The 19,421-nt window shown below is 37.2% G+C and overlaps 1 pseudogene; it reads right to left on the bottom strand.

The window, feature by feature from the left end:
* Positions 1–16,801: 16,801 nt before the first annotated feature.
* LOC125910381 (E3 ubiquitin-protein ligase ARIH2-like) lies at positions 16,802–18,278 on the bottom strand (annotated as a pseudogene).
* Positions 18,279–19,421: the final 1,143 nt, after the last annotated feature.

Below are 19,421 nucleotides of genomic sequence, written 5' to 3'. Positions count from 1 at the left end.
TGAACTTACAACTTGAAGGTCCTACTTTGTTTTTGTTTTATGTTTTTTTTAAATCAGACTTGTTTTTCCTAGACAAATAAAAAGGGTCACCCTGAGACTTGTGATAGGCTTAAAAGGGTCACCCTGAGACATGTGGGCCAAAAGGCATGAGGCCCAACAATGAAAGAGTGTAGGGCACAGAGGATGTATAATACTTTAAACATAATTTTACCAGTTTTGCCTATAGCTAGCCAAGTGCTTTTTTCAGCCACTTAAGATTGTCTGTATCATGGGGCGCCTGGGTGGCTCAGTGGGTTAAGCGTACGACTTCGGCCCAGGTCATGATCTCGTGGTCCGTGAGTTCAAGCCCTGAGTCGGGCTCTGTGCTGATAGCTCAGAGCCTGGAGCCTGTTTCAGATTCTGTGTCTCCCTCTCTCTCTGACCCTCCCCAGTTCATGCTCTGTCTCTCCCTGTCTCAAAAATAAATAAACATTTAAAAAAATTAAAAAAAAAAAAGGTTGTCTGTATCAGTATAATCTATGTGTTTTGCCATGTGTTGGGGCCATAAATGGGAACAGAGAGTAGTTGTCTTGGCACACAGACCATGTTTTTTGATATAAGAGGCTTCTGTGAGCAGTGTCTCACAGTAGCATTAGAATGCTATCTATTCAAAATTTAACACCTGGAAAGGCCTACACCAGGGACTATCTTTTCCCATTCATTAATATCCCAGATTATTATGCTTTCTTGATCTCCCATTGTACCATTTTTGGGAATCCCAACTCTAGGCACACCTCACCATCAGTACTCTTGCTTCCAGCTCATTGAACAGGTTTCCAGAAGCCATGGGGGAAGTGGTTCCCTTTGGCTCCATAAGAAACTCTCATGACCCAACCTTAGCATTGAACCCCACGCTTACCCTACAATCCTCACTAGTAGTCAATATCCTTGCCTCCTCTCTCTGCAGTCTCCTAGCTTTTGGCATGTACTACTGTCATAGCATTTAATCATTTTGCATTCTTCCATTCTTTTACATTTGAGGAAACTGGATATAAAAATAGCAGGTGAGTAATCCAAGGTCACACAGCTGGTAGGAGGCAGAGCCAGATTTAGAAGTCAGGTTTTCTAAATCCAAATTTGCTGCTCTTTTGGTTTTATCAAGTAACTTTCTTATAAGGAAAAACAATTTTCCATAATAAAAACAACTCCAGAATCTCAAGATGGAAGGAGAGTCTTCAGAAGGACATAGACTGATAATCCAACAGTTTAGAACTATGGCTTTTCTGTTTATTCATTGCTTCACTAATTAAAATAATGTGGCATCATATTGGCTCACAAAGATGAACTGCATTCCTTCAATAATTAAAAAACAACTTCTCTTGGGTTAAATTGAATTTGCTACTCAGGGGGATCCTGGGTTGCTCAATCAGTTGAGCCTCTGCTGAGCATGGAGCCTGCTTAAGATTCTTCCTCCCTCTGCCCCCTCTGCCCTCTCCCTCCACCCCTGTTCGTTCTCTCTCTCTCTCTCTCTCTCTCTCTCTCTCTCTCTCTCTCTCAAAAGAAGGAAGGAAGGAAGGAAGGAAGGAAGGAAGGAAGGAAGGAAGGAAGGAAGGAATTGCTAAACAGAATGGGACTTTCCCAAGACTTCACAAGTTAAAGTGTCTATGCCTATTGTGTTACCTCCATTTATTTCCTGTTTAATTTTCTGTTGGTATTTGGGGAACTCTAACATAGTTATACTATTCTTTTACAAGGGCTCATGCAATACACAGGCCTGAGGTCAGCAGCCTTTAAAATGTCCCCCAGCAATCCCTATCCCCAAGTATTCACATCTTTGTGTAATTCCTTCCCCATGGTCATGGGCTGGACTGACTCACCTCATAATTAGAATACTGTAGTAGACATAGAATGTTGCTTTTAATATTAAGTTATGAAAAGACTGTGGCTTCTATCTCAGGAGCACTCTCTATTCTCTCTTTCTCTTTTCTTCACTGAGGCTTGCCAATAGCCACGTGAGTAAGTTTGGAAGCCAATTCTCCTGAAATTTGCCTCTCTCTTTTATTATCTTTCTCCTCAAATAAATAGTTGTTTTCTTAGAGGCATAAATCATGTCAAATTTATCTCTGTCTTTCACACTCTCTAAAGTTTTATCTGGCACATTTTAGGTATTACATCATGATTTTTGGGTCAGTGATGTATTTTGAATGCTTCAATTAGGATATCTTTATTGAATAAAATACCATTTGATGTTGTTTCTCTTATAAAATCCAGTCAAAGCCTTTGTAAGCCACCACTTACAAATCAACATGTTTCAGGTAGAAAAGAAATGAAATGATACATATACACATAGGTTATTTTTTTTCTCCAAATAATCCATTTGTAGAATTTGCATAAGACCTCCTCCCAAAAAAACCCAAACCACCCTAACCTATCATTAAGCCTGCACAGAAGTGTATTTCTTGCTCTAATATCATTAATAAGTAAAATCAAAGGGTTTGTAAACTCCCAAGTAGCATGATAAAAATCTGATATAAAGGTTACCATAAAAGACTTGAGTTTATTTAATTTAACAAAAAAAGATCTCTGACTCAATATCTTTTGTATTGTATATTTTCAGTTTTAACAATTAATGTGGCATAGGGAATTCTTTATGCTAATGTTATAGCTCCTTGGTTGAGCCCTAACACCATTATCTTCTTTAATGAATAATTCATTCCCTGTTGAAAACTTAACTATATCATTTTTACTGGATATGAATGAAACTTTGAAGTGCAATTTAAGTTGAAAGAATTTAAGATTGTAGAGAATTCCCATAAACCATCAGAAAGTGCTGTGCTGGCAGTATTACTGGCACTCAAGCGTAATCTCTTTACAGAAAGCTCACGTGAGATTCTCAGTTTTGTTTCTTTTGTAAAAAATATTGATGGGATTCATTTCTTACTGCATTTTCGCCCTGTGCACTGATTATTTCACCTGTAAATATCTAAAACAATATGCTCTTTATTTCCAACTATAGATTGAGAACCTAGACAATCACTGTAAAGAAAGCTGATGTTCGCTCTTCCAACTAAGTTTGCAATAGAGAGAAGTCTTTTCTAGTAAAGAATCGCAACACTGGAGATGGCTTAAATATATCAACAAAGATTTCTATGTAGAATTAATAGATTCTCAGTCCACTGCATCCTAAAACCTCCATAGATGAAATGGTATTAATCTACTCTTAGAAAAAAAGCTAAACAATGTAACTGCCTCAAAGTCTTGAAGAGTTTGCCACCAATCAGAGTATCTGTCCTTCTGGGCCTTGTAATCAGGGATGGGCTAGGATGCATATGGGGATGAAGATATTCCTAAAAACTGAGAGGCTAGTCACCTTGGTCAATGTGGGAAAACCTCTTAAAACTTGGGAAGCATTAGGCTTATACCGTGTCACATGATCCAAAGAAGAAAATTTGTCACATTCCATAATCAAACAAAGCCATAAGGAAAGTAACAGAAAAAAATGTATCTATTCCAAGAAATGATGCACTGTTTCCTTATGTTCAAAATGAATCTACTAGTCATTTATTTCCTTTTATTTTTTGCTTTAGCCAAAAGGGAGCTCACCCTAAAATATATAGCACAACTTCAGCATAGCCATATAAAACATTTCCTATAACCTGCATATCAGTGGCTGCATCTTACCCTTTGTCTTGTTTGCTACACAGACTGAAGTTTCCTCAACTTTGTTATTAAATGTCCAAATTTTATTTATAATTTGTGTATTTTTTAACGCAACTGAAATTACCGTAAAACCTTGAATCGTGAGTAACTTGTTCTGTGGGTGTTCCGCAAGACAAGCAAACATTTCTAATAAATTGTAGCTTGAGAAATGAGTGATATCTCATAATGTGAGTAGTATGTGATGCAGAATGTCACATGATCACAACTAAGCCGATGGTTTCTGAAATTCACTTTGATATACAAGTGCTTTGGATTACAAGCATGTTTCCAGAATTAATTATGCTCCCAAACCAAGGTTTTACTGTATTTGTTAAATTAGAGAGAGAAAAGGTAGAGGAGGAAGAGGAGGAAAGGAGGAAAATTTGAAAAGGAAAAGTAGGGAGGAAAGGAAGAGAATGACAAAAACAAAAACAAACAAACAAAAAAACCAGGCAGGCAGAAAAGAAGGGAATGAAAGAGGGAAGATGTTACAATGTTAGTCTGTGTCCCCACCGTTGGTGATATATTGAAACTTGGCCAAACCCTATTCTGTTGACATTGAAAAACAAAAGCCCTCTGCAGACTCTGATGCCTTTAAAGACATAATGTCTCATACTTTTCTCTGGCTTCTTGTTCCAAGTCCTCTTGTTCACTGCCCTTTAAAACAGAACCTTGGATGCACTGGACAGATCCTACATCAGTTTCCACTGGAAATCAGCTTGCTTTGAGATTTTTGTAGAACCTTATTGAACTTTTTGGAGGGAACCTGAGGTGGCATTTACATTGTAGAACTTGAGTAGTCCACAGTCTCCCTGGCTCACTTACCCCAATGCCTTCTTTCGTCTTCTATCTTCCCTTCATTCTTAATGTCAAAACAATTCAGGGTAAATAAAAATTCCTTCTCTTGTCTAGTGCAAAGCAGTTTTCTCTTTTCCAGGTATTGTACAGGTCTACAAACTAACTCCACATACATCTAAAGTATTTTCCTTTTCCTAAGGGTGATTTTTACCAGTTATTAATATATTAACACATGCATACATATTAAATATATATATGTGTGTGTATATACATATACATATATATATATATATATATATATATATATATATGGAAAAGGAAGAAAGGAAGGGAGGAAAGAAGAAACAAAAAAAGAATGAAGGAAAGATGAGAGAGAGAAAGGAAGAAAAAGAAATAAGTGCTAATCAGAGAACAATACCGAGGGTAAGGATATGAAATACTGAAGGAATCAAGAGCAGAATGTTATAGTAGCTAAAACCATGGCTGGGATTAAATATTGACTTCACCTTCTTACTAGTTCTGAAACCCACAGCAAGTCTTTGAACTTTTCTAGGCTTCAGTTTCCTCACCTCTGAAATTGGGATACAAATAATAGTATTCAACTGATGGGCTGTTAATCGGTCTTAAGTGAGATAATGTAAAGTACTTAAAACACTACTCAGTAAGTTATAAATAATTGTTAACCATAATTATCACACATGTGATTACTATAGAAGTCACATTAAGATGACAGGAAATGCCTGAACACAGGAGGGGCTGCAAATGTCATGAAGTGAAAGACTGATTCTAATAAACATGGTAGTCAGATGTATTAGGTGCCTATGCTAAAAAGAGCATCTCCATTAGGAGAGCCAAAGCATAAGAGACTGTTAAAAACTGAGAACAAACTAAGGGTTGATGGGGGGTGGGAGGGAGGAGAGGGTTGGTGATGGGTATTGAGGAGGGCACCTTTTGGGATGAGCACTGGGTGTTGTATGGAAACCAATTTGACAATAAATTTCATATATTAAAAAAAATAAAAATAAAAATGCTAAAAAAAAAAGAGCATCTCCATTAGCATAATACTATACACATACACTAAACCTCAGCCTCGCTATCTTGCTATCTCCATTCCAGAAAGTCTTAATCACAGAAGAATCTATTTCCTATGGCTTATTTGACCAGAATTGAAAGAAAAGAAAATGGTACGAGAATCCTCCATTCAAAGCTTTAAACACTCCAACTTACAAACCAATGTCTATATGAAGAGAAGACACACTTGAGAGCAGTTTGGCCCCTTTAAGACTGAAGGGGTGGCTGGGTAGCTCTGTTGGTTAAGCATCTGACTTTGGCTCAGGGCATAATCTCCTCATTCATGAGTTCAAGCCCCACATCAGGCTCTCTGCGGTCAGCACAGAGCCTGCTACAGATAGATCCTCTGTCTCCCTCTCTCTCTATCCCTCTCTCTCTTTCTCCCTCTCTCTCCCTTCTCTCTCTCTCTCTCTCTCTCTCTCTCAAAAATAAATAAATAAACATTAAAAAAAGATGGAAAAGATTTTGAAGACCTGATATGTGGACTAAATGACTGGTGGGCTCTCTTTATCTTGAAGGAGACTGTATATTGTTTTAGTGATCCACTTGTATTCCAGCCAAGTGATGTTTCTTTTTAAAATCTCATAGGAGAACTAACCTAAAGTTTGTAGGCCATAATGAAAGGAAAAGCTAGTATTTAATGTGATTTTGTTCTCTGGGGTATAGTAATCCTGATGCCATTCATGGCTGCCTTTGGGTTCCCTCCTTTCCTTGCCGTGAGCATTATAGGTTTTATGTGGATTAGACTCTCTCTCCAGATTTTCATTTTTAACACTTTGTGAATAAGAGTCAGCAGGGCTTTAAATCATGACCTGTCCAGTGGACTATTCAACTTCATTCTTTCCTAAAGCACTCAGTCACAAATTTAAAGGGTAGGTGTGGGGGGAGAAATATTTAATTAAAGCCTATGGCAATATCACCAAGAGGATAAAAAGTAATAATCTTTTGAATTTGCTTTTGCGCAGATAAAAAATGCAGGCTTTCCATTTCTCTTAGATGTTATATTCAAGATAAAAGCACTGAATTTCCAAACACTTCTTTTATTGTCAGCTTTGTGGCATATAACCCTTTCTCTTGAAACATAAGAAAGGCAGAAATGTGCAGAGATGCTCCTTAGCTTGAATCTGTGGACATGGCACTGTACCTTCTCTCTTAAATATCATTTTATAAAACCAGGTTCGCCTCGTTTATATTCCCTACACATCTCCTCCTTTTTGTCTACCTTAGGTCTTTTAAATTTAGCTTCAAGAAAAGTGCTGTATTATGGAATCAAGTTCCCTTATCTTTTTTTCCCGAAAGAATTGTGTGCAATATTTATTTCCCTTATGTTGCAATTTAAAGCACACAGGAAACTGTGTTGAATACCATCACTCCAACTCTCATCTCTCTATCAAGATAATACTTATCCACATTTTTATATAGCGTATAATGAAGTGAAGCTGTAGATTTCTGCATCTTCTGCATAGCCTATCAGAATTTCGACTTCTAAAACCGAGGAATGTTTACTTGTAATACTCCATAGGGTAAATATTATTCATGTTTGACAGAGGTGAATAATAAACAGAATTCCATATGACAAACAAGAACAGCTCTTACCTAACTTACTGCTGTGAACTGTTACTCTAAGGGTTAAATAACATGTACATATTTATGATGTTTTGTTTGCAGTAGGTATTCAAAAATCATTTAATATATGAGATATGAATGAATGAGAATATCACAATTCTAAAGTCCCATGTACTCAAAGTAGCACATCAATTAGACTGCTTATCAAAAAGGTATTATTAATTTTTTTTCATATTTTTCCATTTGGATTAGAGTCAAATGGCCTTTTTTTCTGAGGAAAACTTGATATTTTTAATAAACTTATGATGACCTGCCATTAAATTTCATGGATCATTTTTTTTCTGCAACGATTTACTGATCTTGTAATGGGAGAAATCCAGTGGTCAGGCACATGATTTTTAAAAGAAAATTTCAGGCAAAATAACCTATCTTAAATACAGATTAATTGATCGAGTTTGGTTGCTGAATTTATATTTTAAATAGAATTGATGAATTTTCAGAAGTCCTACTCACAATTATGTATTTCTTTTAAACCATCTGAGGAATGTAAACTGTGAAAAATATTCTTCAGTGTACCCTTGATATATCTTGAAATCATACTTGATAATTAGTAATAGAGAAAAAAAGAATAAAGATATAAAAATAAATACTTTGATTTCAAAGTCACATAAATTAGAATAACAGAGTAAAAGCAAATCTATTTTCAACTCTAATCGCTGTTAGGAATGTTTTTGGTGCTCAGAAGTTTCAATGACTGTATGAAACATATAAATCCTTCAGGAATTAAAAATGGAAGGAAGATATCATTTAAAAAGGTTCTTTTGAGGAATGCCTGGGTGGCTCAGTCAGTTAAGCAGCTGACTCTTGATTTCTGCTCAGGTCATGATCTCATGTTTCTTGGGCTCAAGGCCCACGTCAGGCTCTGTGCTGAGAAGGTAGAGCCTGCTCCCAAGCAGGCTCTCTCCTTCTCTCTCTGCCTGTCCCCTACTCATTCTCTCTCTCACTTTCTCTCTCTCAAGATAAATAAATAATAAAAACATTTTTGAAAAGGTTCTTTTGAGGTACTTAGTGCTTCTGTCACCAGTTGGAAATGTACAAAAATTTCTAGAATTCTTCTAAAGAAAGCTATGGCATTTGAGGTTTACAGATTTCACCTGATAGTTTAAAAAAAGTAAAAAATAGTATTTTGCATATTTTTCAGAAAATTAATTTAGATAATGTGTGGCACACCTACAGTTAATAAGCTTGTTCATGTGTAATTCTCTGAAAGTTGTTCTTTTTTAAATATTTCTGACCATGTTAGTAATATTACACTTTCATGAATTGTTGGCTGGGTTCATAAGTTTCCACTACTTCTCTTTAATAGAAAATAAAAAAGAATTCCTCAAGAACTGCTTAAGAAATAAATCCATGCATTTATAGTCAACTGATCTTTGACAAGTTTCCCAAGAATACAAAATGGGGGAAAATGGTCTCCTTAATAAATGATGTTAGGAAAACTGAATCTCCACAAACCAAAGAATGAATTTGGATCTTATCTCATGTTACTTACAAAATTGACTCAAAGTAGATTAAACATTTAAGTGTAATACTTGAAACCATAAAGCTACTAGAATAAAACAGGGTAAAACTTCTTGATGTTGGTCTTGGTGATGATTTTTTGAGACATCAAAACCATAAATAACAAAAGCAAAAATACACAAGTGGAATTAAGAGAAGCTTCTGCACAGCAATGGAAACAAAAGAGTGAAAGGCAACCTATTCAATGAGAGAAGACATTTGCAAACCATATATCTAACAAGAGGTTAGCATCCAAAATATATAAGAAACTCAAACAACTCAGTAGCAAAAAAAAAAAAAAAAAAAAAAAGACCAAATAAACAAACAAAAATAAATAATCTGATTAAAAATGGGCAAAAGACCTGAACGGCATTTTTCTGAAGACAATATCACCAATCATGAGGAGTTATCACCTCACATCTGTCAGAATGTCTATTACCAAGAAGACAAGATACAATAAGTATTGAGGATGTGGAGAAAAGAGAGCCCTTGTGCACTGTTTGTGGGAATGTACATTGGTATAGGCATCATGGAAAATAGTGTAGAGATGGTTTTTTTTTTTTTTTTTAAATAGAACTACCAATTTCATTACTTAGCATTTTGCATGAGACTGTCTTTCTTCCATTGGATATTCTTTCTGCTTTGTTGAGGATTAGTTGACCATATAGAGATGTGTCTATTTCCGGGTGCTCTTGTCTGTTCCGTTGATCTAGTACCATTGATTCAGTACCATGCTGTCTTGATCACTACAGCATTGTAATATAACTTGAAGTCTGGAATTGTGATGTCTCCAGCTTTGCTTTGCTTTTTCAAGATAGTTTTGGCTATTAGGGGTCTTTTGTGGTTCCGTATAAATTTTATGATTGTCTGTTCTAGCTATGTGAAAACTGCTGTTGGCATTTTGATAGGGATTGCATTAAATGCGTAGATTCCTTTGCATAGTGTAGATATTTTATCAATATTTGTTCTTGTAATCCATGAGCATGGAATGTTTCTCTATTTCTTTGTATCATCTAAAATTTATCTTCTAAATATTTTATAGTTTTCAGAGTATAGTTCTTTTACTTCTTTAGTTAGGTTTATTCCTAGGTATCTTACAGTTTTGGATGCAATTGTAAATGGGATCAATTCCTTGATTTCTCTTTCTGTGGCTTCATTACTGGAGTTTAGAAATGCAACTGATTTCTATACATTGATTTTGTATCCTGTGACATTACTGAATTTGTGTATCAATTCTAGCAATTTTTGGGGGGGAATCTTTCAGGTTTTCTACATAGAATATGTCATCTGCAAATAGTGAAAGTTTGACTTCTTCCTTGCCAATTTGTATGCCTTTTGTTTCTTTGTATTGTCTGATTGCTCAGGCTAGGACTTCCTACTACTATGTTAAAATAACAATGGTGAGAATGGACATCTCTCACTTGTTCCTGACTGACCATGGAGGAACAGCTCTCAGTTTTCCCCCATTGAGAAAGATATTAGGTGTGGGTTTTTCATATATGGCCTCTTACATCATACACAAAAATAAATTCAAAATTGATGAAAGACTAAATGTGACACAGGAAACCATCAAAATTCTAGAAGAGACCAGAGGCAGGAACCTCTTTGACATTGGCCATAGCAACTTCTTACCAAATACATCTCCTGAGGCGAAAAACAAAAATAAATTATTGGGACTTGATCAAGATAAAAAGCTTCTGCACAGCAAAGGAAACAATCAACAAAACTAAAAGGCAACACTCAGAATAGAAGAATATATTTTTGAATGACATATCTGGTAAAGGATTAATATCCAAAATGTATAAAGAACTTATAAAACTTAACCTCCCCCCCCCCCAAAAAAAAAAAAACAAATGGTTCAGTTAAAAAATGGGCAGAAGATATGAATAGACATTTTTCCAAAGAAGACATATAGATGGCTAACAGACACCTGAAAAGATACTCAGCATCACTCGTCATCAGGGAATCAGGGAAATACAGAGCAAAACGACAATGAGATATCACCTCACACCTGTCAGAATGGCTAAAATTATAACACAAGAAACCAACAGGTGTTGGCAAGGATGCAGAGAAAGGGGCATCCTCTTACACTGTTACTAGGAATGCAAACCGGTGTAGCTACTGTGGAAAATAGTATGGATATTCTTCAAAAAGTTAATAATAGAACTACCCTACAGCAGCAATTTCACTACTAGGTATTTACCCAAAGGATACAAAAATGCTAATTTGAAGGCATATATACACCCTGGAGCAGCATTATCAATAATAGTAAAATCATGGAAAGAGCCCAAATGTCCATGGACTGATGAATGGGTAAAGTGTGCCATAAAAGAGAATGAAATCTTTCAATTTGCAATGATGTGGATGGAGCTTGAGACTCTTATGCTAAGCAAAATAACTCAGAAAAGACAAATATCATATGATTTCACTCATATGTGGAATTTAAGAAACACAACAGATGAGCATAGGGAAAGGGAAGCAAAAATAAGATAAAAACAGAGAGGGAGGTAAATATAAGAGATTGTTAAATACAGAGAACAAACTGAGGGTTGCTAGAGGAGAGGGGAGTGGGGGGATAGGCTAAATGGGTGATGGGCATTAGGGAGAGCACTGGTTGGGATAAGCACTGGGTGTTATATGTAAGTGATGAATCACTAAATTCTACTCCTGAAACCAATACTGCACTGTAGGTGAAGTAACTCAAAAATAAATAAATAAATTTAAAAAAGAAACAAAACAGATGAACATGGGGGGGGGGGCAGATGGAGAGGCAAATCATAAAACTATAAAGAACAAACAAACATTTCTAAATTTTTTTTAAATATTTATTTATTTTTGAGACAGAGAGAAATAGAGCAGGAGTCAGGGAGGGGCAGAGAAGAGGGAGACACAGAATCTGAAGCAGGCTCCAGGCTCTGAGCTGTCACCACAGAGCCCAGTGTGGGGCTCAAACCCACCAACCGTGAGATCATGACCTAAGCCAAATTCGGATGCCCAACGGACTGAGCCACCCAGGTGCCCCTGAACACATGGTTGATAAAGGATTGGTGGGTGGGGAGATGGGTTAAATAGGTGATGGGTATTAAGCAGGGCACTTGTGATAAGCACTGGTTGTTGTATGTAAATAATGAATCACTAAATCTACACCCGAAATTAATATTATACTGTATATTAACAAACTAGAATTTAAATAAAACTGAAAACTTATATGTGTGTGTGTGTGTGCATGTGTGTGTACACAGATAAACAAATAAACAAAAGAACTACCATAGGATTCAACAATACCTATTTCTGGGTATAATATGTGGAGTTAATGAAATTACTATCTCAAAGAGATATGGGCATCCCCATTTCACTGCAGTGCTGTTCACAATAGGCAAGATACAGAAACAACCTTAATGTCAATTGACAAATAAATGGATAAAGAAAATGTAGCATTATAATACACAACAGAATACTATTGAGGCATAAAAAAAGAAGGAAATCCTTCCATTTGTGACAAATGGATGAATCTGGACAGCATTATGCTAAGTGAACTAAGCCAGACACAGAAAGACAAATACTGCATGATACCACTTATGTGGAATATAAAATAAAATAGTCAAGCACATTAAAGCAAAGAGCAGAATGGTGGTTGTCAGGGGCTAGGGTGAAAAGTAAATAGGGAGATATGGTCAAAGGACACAAATGTTCAGTTATGCAAGATGAGTAAGTTCTGGGAATATAACATATAGCATGGTGAGTACATTAGAAGTACTCCATTATATACTTGAAATTTGCTAAGAGGATAGATCTTAAGTGTTCTCATCACAAACCAAAATAAAAAAAAAAAGAATTTAAAAGCATATAGTAACTATGTGACGTGAGGGATATGTTAATTAGCTTGATTGTGGTGATCATTTCACCTTTAAAAAAGAATGACTAATACTCTGAATTATATTCTAATTGCCTAATAGAACCATATTTAAATTATTAAATTATACTACAAGGTTATATATACATTCTGGTTTTGAAGTTGAACTCTAATGATTTCTCTCAAAATAATGATTGTTTAGCCAAGAGTAGCTCCTGCCTTTGTTTTGTTTTGACTATCTCTTTCTTCAACTTCCATAGATAGATCTTCCTTTATCCCATGCCAGTCTGTGTTGGAATGGCAATTCCCTCATAATGGGGTCTATTCACACATTTCAGAACCATTCTCAGTTTTTCTATAATTTTTTAAGGACTTTATTTGATGTTTTTAAGACAAATTGCGTACATTCAGAAAATGAGGTAAGAACCTAAGGATAATTACCCTTGCACACCTTCTTAGCTGACCATAACTGCTCCAAACATGCCTGTTGTTGAACCATAAAACAGTGAGTGGGGATAAGGGTAAATAGTCTATAGACTATTCTAGACTTTCTCCCATCATTTCTACTTTAGCTACTTCATGATCTAAAGAATTGTTTATTATCTGTTTTAGGTCCATTTATGTATGGGTTATCTATACTTATGTTTATGTGTAGTTCCATTTTAGAAAGGAAAAGGATACCAATAAGCATCTCATTCATCATCAGGTGACAGAAGGACATCATTGCTTTCAGACTGTTTTAAAGATTTGTCTAAAATAATACTCGTTTAGAGATTTAGAATAAAGAGAACACCATGTCAACACTTTTGATAATGTATCTAGAATGCCAATGTGCTTTATTACTCTTTTCATTATTGGACTTACCCTTTAAGATCAGTTATGACTCAGAACTTGTCCAGGTCATCTACCATGATTTCTCCACAAAACATTAATTTCCTGTCTCCTAAAGCATGTAGCACTTGTTTACACCATACATTCTAGTATGTATTTATACAGTCTGTTTATCTTTCTCTGATTTGATTTTTAAGTTTGTTTTTTTTTTTTTTTACAAAAACCTGTTTACAAGCTTAGAAAATAGAATAATGTCTTATACTGACTTATACAATTCAGTTACAAACCTAAGACAGTGTGAAACAAATAATAGCACCAATACATATTTTTTGAGCCTAACTGACAGAAGGTTTAGCATTTCTAAAATTTAATCATTGTCTGGTGGATACCCAAAGTAACAAACTAAAGATGATTCCCTCAATTATGTATTTCAAACCACAGAGGTAGTGTCTAGAACAGAACCATAGATGATGGGAAGATCTGTCTTTCTATATCTCCTGTATTTTTCCACTGCTGAAATTATGCTTGCCTCCTAAAAATAGTCTTCAATAAAAATTGCCTTCAAATTCTTAGGGACAAGCTGTCTACCTAGAGGAAAACTGGGAAATTACCTGGGAGAATTAGAGAACATACTGTAGGCAAGGGACAATGTAAGAGTAGAATTCATGGTCTTCAATGACTTTTAGAGTACCTGTGTACAAATGGAGAGCTATGAAAGTGGAAAGAGAATTCAAACCCTGGACAATGGAATTTGGAAAATTTATTGCTGCCTCAAACATTGGCCTTACCTAAAGGGGGCAGAGCTTCACAATAACTCATCATCATAAAAGATAAAAGACAGTGTGATTAAATCACTAGGAGTTGAAAGACAGGACATCATTAAGCATTCTCTCCACTGCTAACCCTGAGGTTATGATGTGACCCTGTAGTCTCTAATGTTTGGGTTTGAATTTGACATGAAAGTTGATGGCCTGCAAATGGGCCCTATAGGGTTTTAGCTGAAGCTAACTTTCCTGGAATTTCACATTTTGTATGATCTCATCCAGGCTATGTGACCTCAGTTGAGACTAGCCCAATATATAGAACCCCAAGCAGGTCCACCCTTTACTCCTGAGAGTGGGAGAAATTAAAAAGAAAATTGACCCACATTAAAAAAAAAACGCACAATAATTTAGGCCACTGTCCCAGTTAAAACAAAAAAAGGACGTCACCTTGAGATTAAGCAAATGTGAATGTCCACGAAGCAGATAAAATTTGCTATTGTGGATGCAAAGGGAAGACCCAGCAGCAAAGGACACTAACCTCTTAGACAAATGAACAAATTCACCATTTTAAAACCAAAACGGGAAACCATCAGAATAAGGAAGGTTCATACAAAGGGTACAAAGAAAAAAAGGAATATTAAGGATATGCTGTATAACTCTTGGATATCCTACATGGAGGGTCAGACAGTGGAGAAAAGTTAATGCTGGCATACTTGCAGAATTATAACTGCTATCAAAGCTTCCAGAAGGTGATCCCTTCTAATCATTGCCCTCATCCCATGAAGGGATCTGTAGTTATTTACCAATCAGTGACTCCCCCAACCAGAAAGTGAGTGACAGTGAGTGACTCAAGGACAAACAGCATGACCCTGGGCCTCCAGTTTTATCTTCAATGCCACAGTCAACCATGAGGCAAATATGCTACTCTTTTAGAGACCAAATTCACCAGTCACTTGTGGACTTACTTTACGACTCAGTTAATATATTCTGTATCTCTCACAATGCCTACTGCAGTGATACTCACAGGACATACTCAATAAGTGATTGCTGGGCAAAACACACAATTGCTGAACACTCAAGGTTATCATGCTTTCAATGGTCTTATGATTATTTCTGATAAACAATTTTGAATTAACCTGAAGTGTGTCTCTGTCTCTGTCTCTCTCTCTCTCTCTCTCTCTCTCTCTCTCGAGCAGATGAGATTATTCTATTTCTTGGCATCTTTTTACTTTCATCTGTTAGCATCTAGTTAGGTATAAAATGACTACTCCTAGGTTTAGGCTAAATATGGAGGGGGTTAGAGAAGTACAGTGTATGCAGTAGAATAAACTGTAATTTGGCAACACTGAACACAAAGAAATGTGTGGTCAGTGCAGTTGTTATATTTAATGATAAAGGAATTTCTGGGCATAAACATTCACTTCAACTGAAGCTGTCCGAAGGACCTTCTCATTAACAGTGGAAGAAGCTACATTAGATTCATGGGGAATTGGAGGCTTTATCACGGTGGATCCCAGGGTAATCCTGATGCTTTTCTTTTAAATCAGGGAACCCTAGTGAGCATAGCTGATAAAGGTCTGGATTCAAGTAGGGAGAGTGTTTTCACATGCTAACAGTCAGACAAGGTAGTGTGGCCAGTGAGTATGCAATGGGTATAAATACAAAGTCATTATACATAGGTCTAATTTTGATTCCCTGTAGTGATAAGCTAAGTAAAGGATTTTGGGAGAGACAAATAAGAATTAAGTCAGATTGGGTTTATTTAGGAATACCATAAAATTGAGTAAATGTTATTCACAATGATAGAAAGGACTTAAGTATGACTTATACGAAATTTAATTAACAAAGCATACAGTGTCCACAAGGTAATTCTTTTTAAATTCTTTGGTTCCTGAAGAAAATTGTGCTAACAATTGAATCATCTAGGGAAGCTTTTCTGTTATATACAAATTTAAACTGGTTTTCCCCAAACAGAGGGTGAATCCTTCCTAATAATATTTGAGTCTAAGTCTACTGACTAAGATTTGTACAGATCTAGAAGAAATTGCAGAAAACATCGTATCGGGCAGCACAGAAAACAGACTTGTGAGTTTATATTTCTCTGAGGGACTTAATATCCTTCCTCTGGCAAATAAGTAATCCCTCAATCTGAAGATGGCTTTTAAATGTTTTTAAATTCAGTATCATCTAAAACGTGTGAATAGCAATGTGAATTGAGCTCAGTTAAACAAATATCATTGAACTCTGTACAGAGTATTTTTTTAAACACACAAATGCCAATTTATTTTTTAAAGGATTCTGTATAATTCTGTGGTTTGCTTATTTTTTTGTATAATTATAGAAACTTTGAAAACTATATAGGTTGTAAAACTATTAATAGTCATTCAGAAAAAAAACTTTCCCTACCAGCAACCACCCAGGGGGGATTAAAAGTCCTGACAAGAGGCCAGTTCAACATGTCCTTTACCCTAGTAGAAACAAAACACAAAAAGATGAGAAGAAAACAGAAATCAACCGAGTCGTGTGTGGCCAGTGTCTCTCAGGAGTGTGGGCCTCAGCTGTTGCCTGGGTCCTGAAAGGCAAAGCCTACAGCATACAGGATGGCAGCTGGGAGATCTCACAACCACATCTCCCTCATGCCGTCACATCCATGTCCCAACCTAGCTGTCATGGGAATCCTTCAGCCAGTTTCTCTTCCACTGCTATGTGCATCTGTCCAGTTCTCTGTGTCCCCTCTGTCGTTTCTGTCTGCACACTCCACTTTCCACATCAAGTTTTCCATCTCAGCCTCCAGCTGAGCCTGCTGGTATTCAAAGAGCTTCTTCCTGGGTCCAGACTCCGTGTAACACGCAAAGAGTAAGTGTCCTGCAGGGTGTACTGGCTCTTGACCAAGAGCTTGGCAGCATTCTGTAGGTACTGCCGATCATTCCAGGTCCCCAGATTATTCATGACCCTATCCTGAATCTTCTCAGGAATTTTCTGGTATGTCTGCACCCCCAGCTGCAAGCTCTTGTGGTTTTCCCATCTGTCAAAGTAGAACAAGTATTTCTTGAGGGCCTCCCTGGCCTGGGCTTGCTGCCTGGGCTTGACAATGTCAGGGTTCTCCTTGTAACGACTGCACTCATAGTACTCACTGCCATGGGTCTTAACAGTCTCCTAGACATATTCTGCACAAGTCATATTTACACTTGGAGCATTGCATGTGATTGCAGCCTTCGTTCTCAATGCAGGTGTCGCACTTGGGACAGTCTTTAATATGAGCCCTAATGTAGTTGGCCGTTCAGCACGCTTCGTGAGCCATTTCCGGATTGTAGCACAGTCTGTGGGGACGCGGTACGTCCGACACTTGAAGCATAAGACTTGGTTGCACTTATTGCACTCTACTCTGCAAGCTCTGGGCTCCTGTCCCCAAATAGCCATGGAGGCAGTCTGGACCAGGGCAAAGCTGGAGCTGGTAATGACTCTCCACATAGTCCCTCAAGTGGTAGTGCCTGTATTTGTCTCTTAATTCTTCGTTGGGCAACAGTGGAAGCACACAAAGTCCTCTGGTGTTTGGAGTGGCGGATCCCGAGCCATTCAAGAGACTCCCACACCCGCACCATCCTCGACAAGTATAAACGGGGCTGCTCCCAGAAGCTATGGCAAAAGTGCTGACAGGCAGGAGAGAGCAGGTTTTCCTTCTGCGCAAACTGCATACACACTGCACAATGATGAGGGGGTGGGCTGTGGGGACACGTTTCAAGGAACAGGGCTGAACTTGAGCTTCAATGAGAGGTTGAGCAGAATTAGACTCGTATGTGTCCAATATCTCTGCAACTTGCCAGTGGAAATTAACTAATATAAGTTTAGCAACTGAATGAGATACCAGTGCCATAGGGAGAATGTACTGGTGGCAGTAAGCATCAGTGGTTTTTAGGACAGAGGCTAGGTATCATGTGCTCATTGAGGGCACCCTCAGACTCCTTGTAGGTCAAACAGGTAAACTGGTGCTCTTCAGGATCAAAGGCGTTGGCCCCCTGCTGCTCCACATCACTGGCTACTCCCACATAGTAGACCTCTGTGCCCCCGGGGTCCTCATCTTCTTCCTCCTCCTCACAATTTGGGTCATAGTCCTTTTTATTGCTGTCAGACCCCTGGCTATTCATGTCCACCGACATCTAAGCATTCAGCCAAGTTGAATATCAGGGATTTTTTTTTCCCTCCCCTTTCCAAACTTTACCACTTTCTTAAATGCATTATTTTTTTTTCCTTTCGTAATTCTCGAAGGTCTTTCAAGAAGATGTCACTCACCCCAAATATTCTGTGTCGTGTAATTTCCAGTAGGAGCTGCGGCCTGCCGCTGCTGAGGCTGAGCAGGCCAAACTGGGTTCAGTCAGACCAGAGGGATCTGACACAGGTGCAGCAGTGGGCTGATCTCTGGGCTCCTTCCTCCCACAGAGCGGTGTCCGCAGCCCGGGAAGTGCTCTGTAGAAAGTATGTTTTATGTGTAGAAATAGTGTGATACATTTTAAGACTACCTTTTGTTGAGTTTTGTTATGGACCCGTAACACATTAAATACTAAATATTGGCATATTTTGTCAGTATGCACATATGCTCACTCTTTAATTGGTTTAATTTCGCACATGTTTATAAGGATGAATTTGAGTTGAAAAAATAAAAAAGTAACTGTCTATTTCTTTACTGATTCATTGGTAAATTGAGATCCATAGTTTTTTCTAAATTAACTTCAAAGTTGAGAACTAAATATGTGGCCCCAGATGTTATTAAATGTTCAGAAAAATGGAACAAAAGAGAAAAATAAGTTTCAAAACTTAGGATTTATTTGGAAATTTTTTCGGAAAGGTACTATTTTTGCAATTAGTGGAAAGAGAATTAAAACTGACATGTAACCAGGATATCACCAGGATGAAAGGAATAGCAAAGGGAATATAATCATTGGTATTGTAATAGTGTTGTATGGTGACAGATGGCTATACTTGTGATGAGCATAGAATAATGTATAGAGTTGTCGAATCACTATGTTTTACGCTTGAAACTAATGTAAGATTGTGTGCCAGCTATATTTCAAACAATAAATTTGGCATGTCACCCTTAGTTTTGGACAAAATAAGTGGAATGGTGTTCCATAGATTGATAAGGATAAGCAAATGTGAAGTTCAAAGGTTTTTTTTTAATGTTTATTTATTATTGAGAGACAGAGAGAGACAGAGTGCGAGCATGGGAGGGGCTGAGAGACAGGAAGACACAGAACCTGAAGCAGGCTCCAGGCTCTGAGCTGTCAGCACAGAGCCCGACGCGG

This window comes from Panthera uncia, assembly GCF_023721935.1.
Source record: "Panthera uncia isolate 11264 chromosome B3 unlocalized genomic scaffold, Puncia_PCG_1.0 HiC_scaffold_1, whole genome shotgun sequence".
In the NCBI taxonomy this organism is placed as follows: domain Eukaryota; kingdom Metazoa; phylum Chordata; class Mammalia; order Carnivora; family Felidae; genus Panthera; species Panthera uncia.
This window is presented reverse-complemented; position numbering and strand designations above follow the sequence as displayed.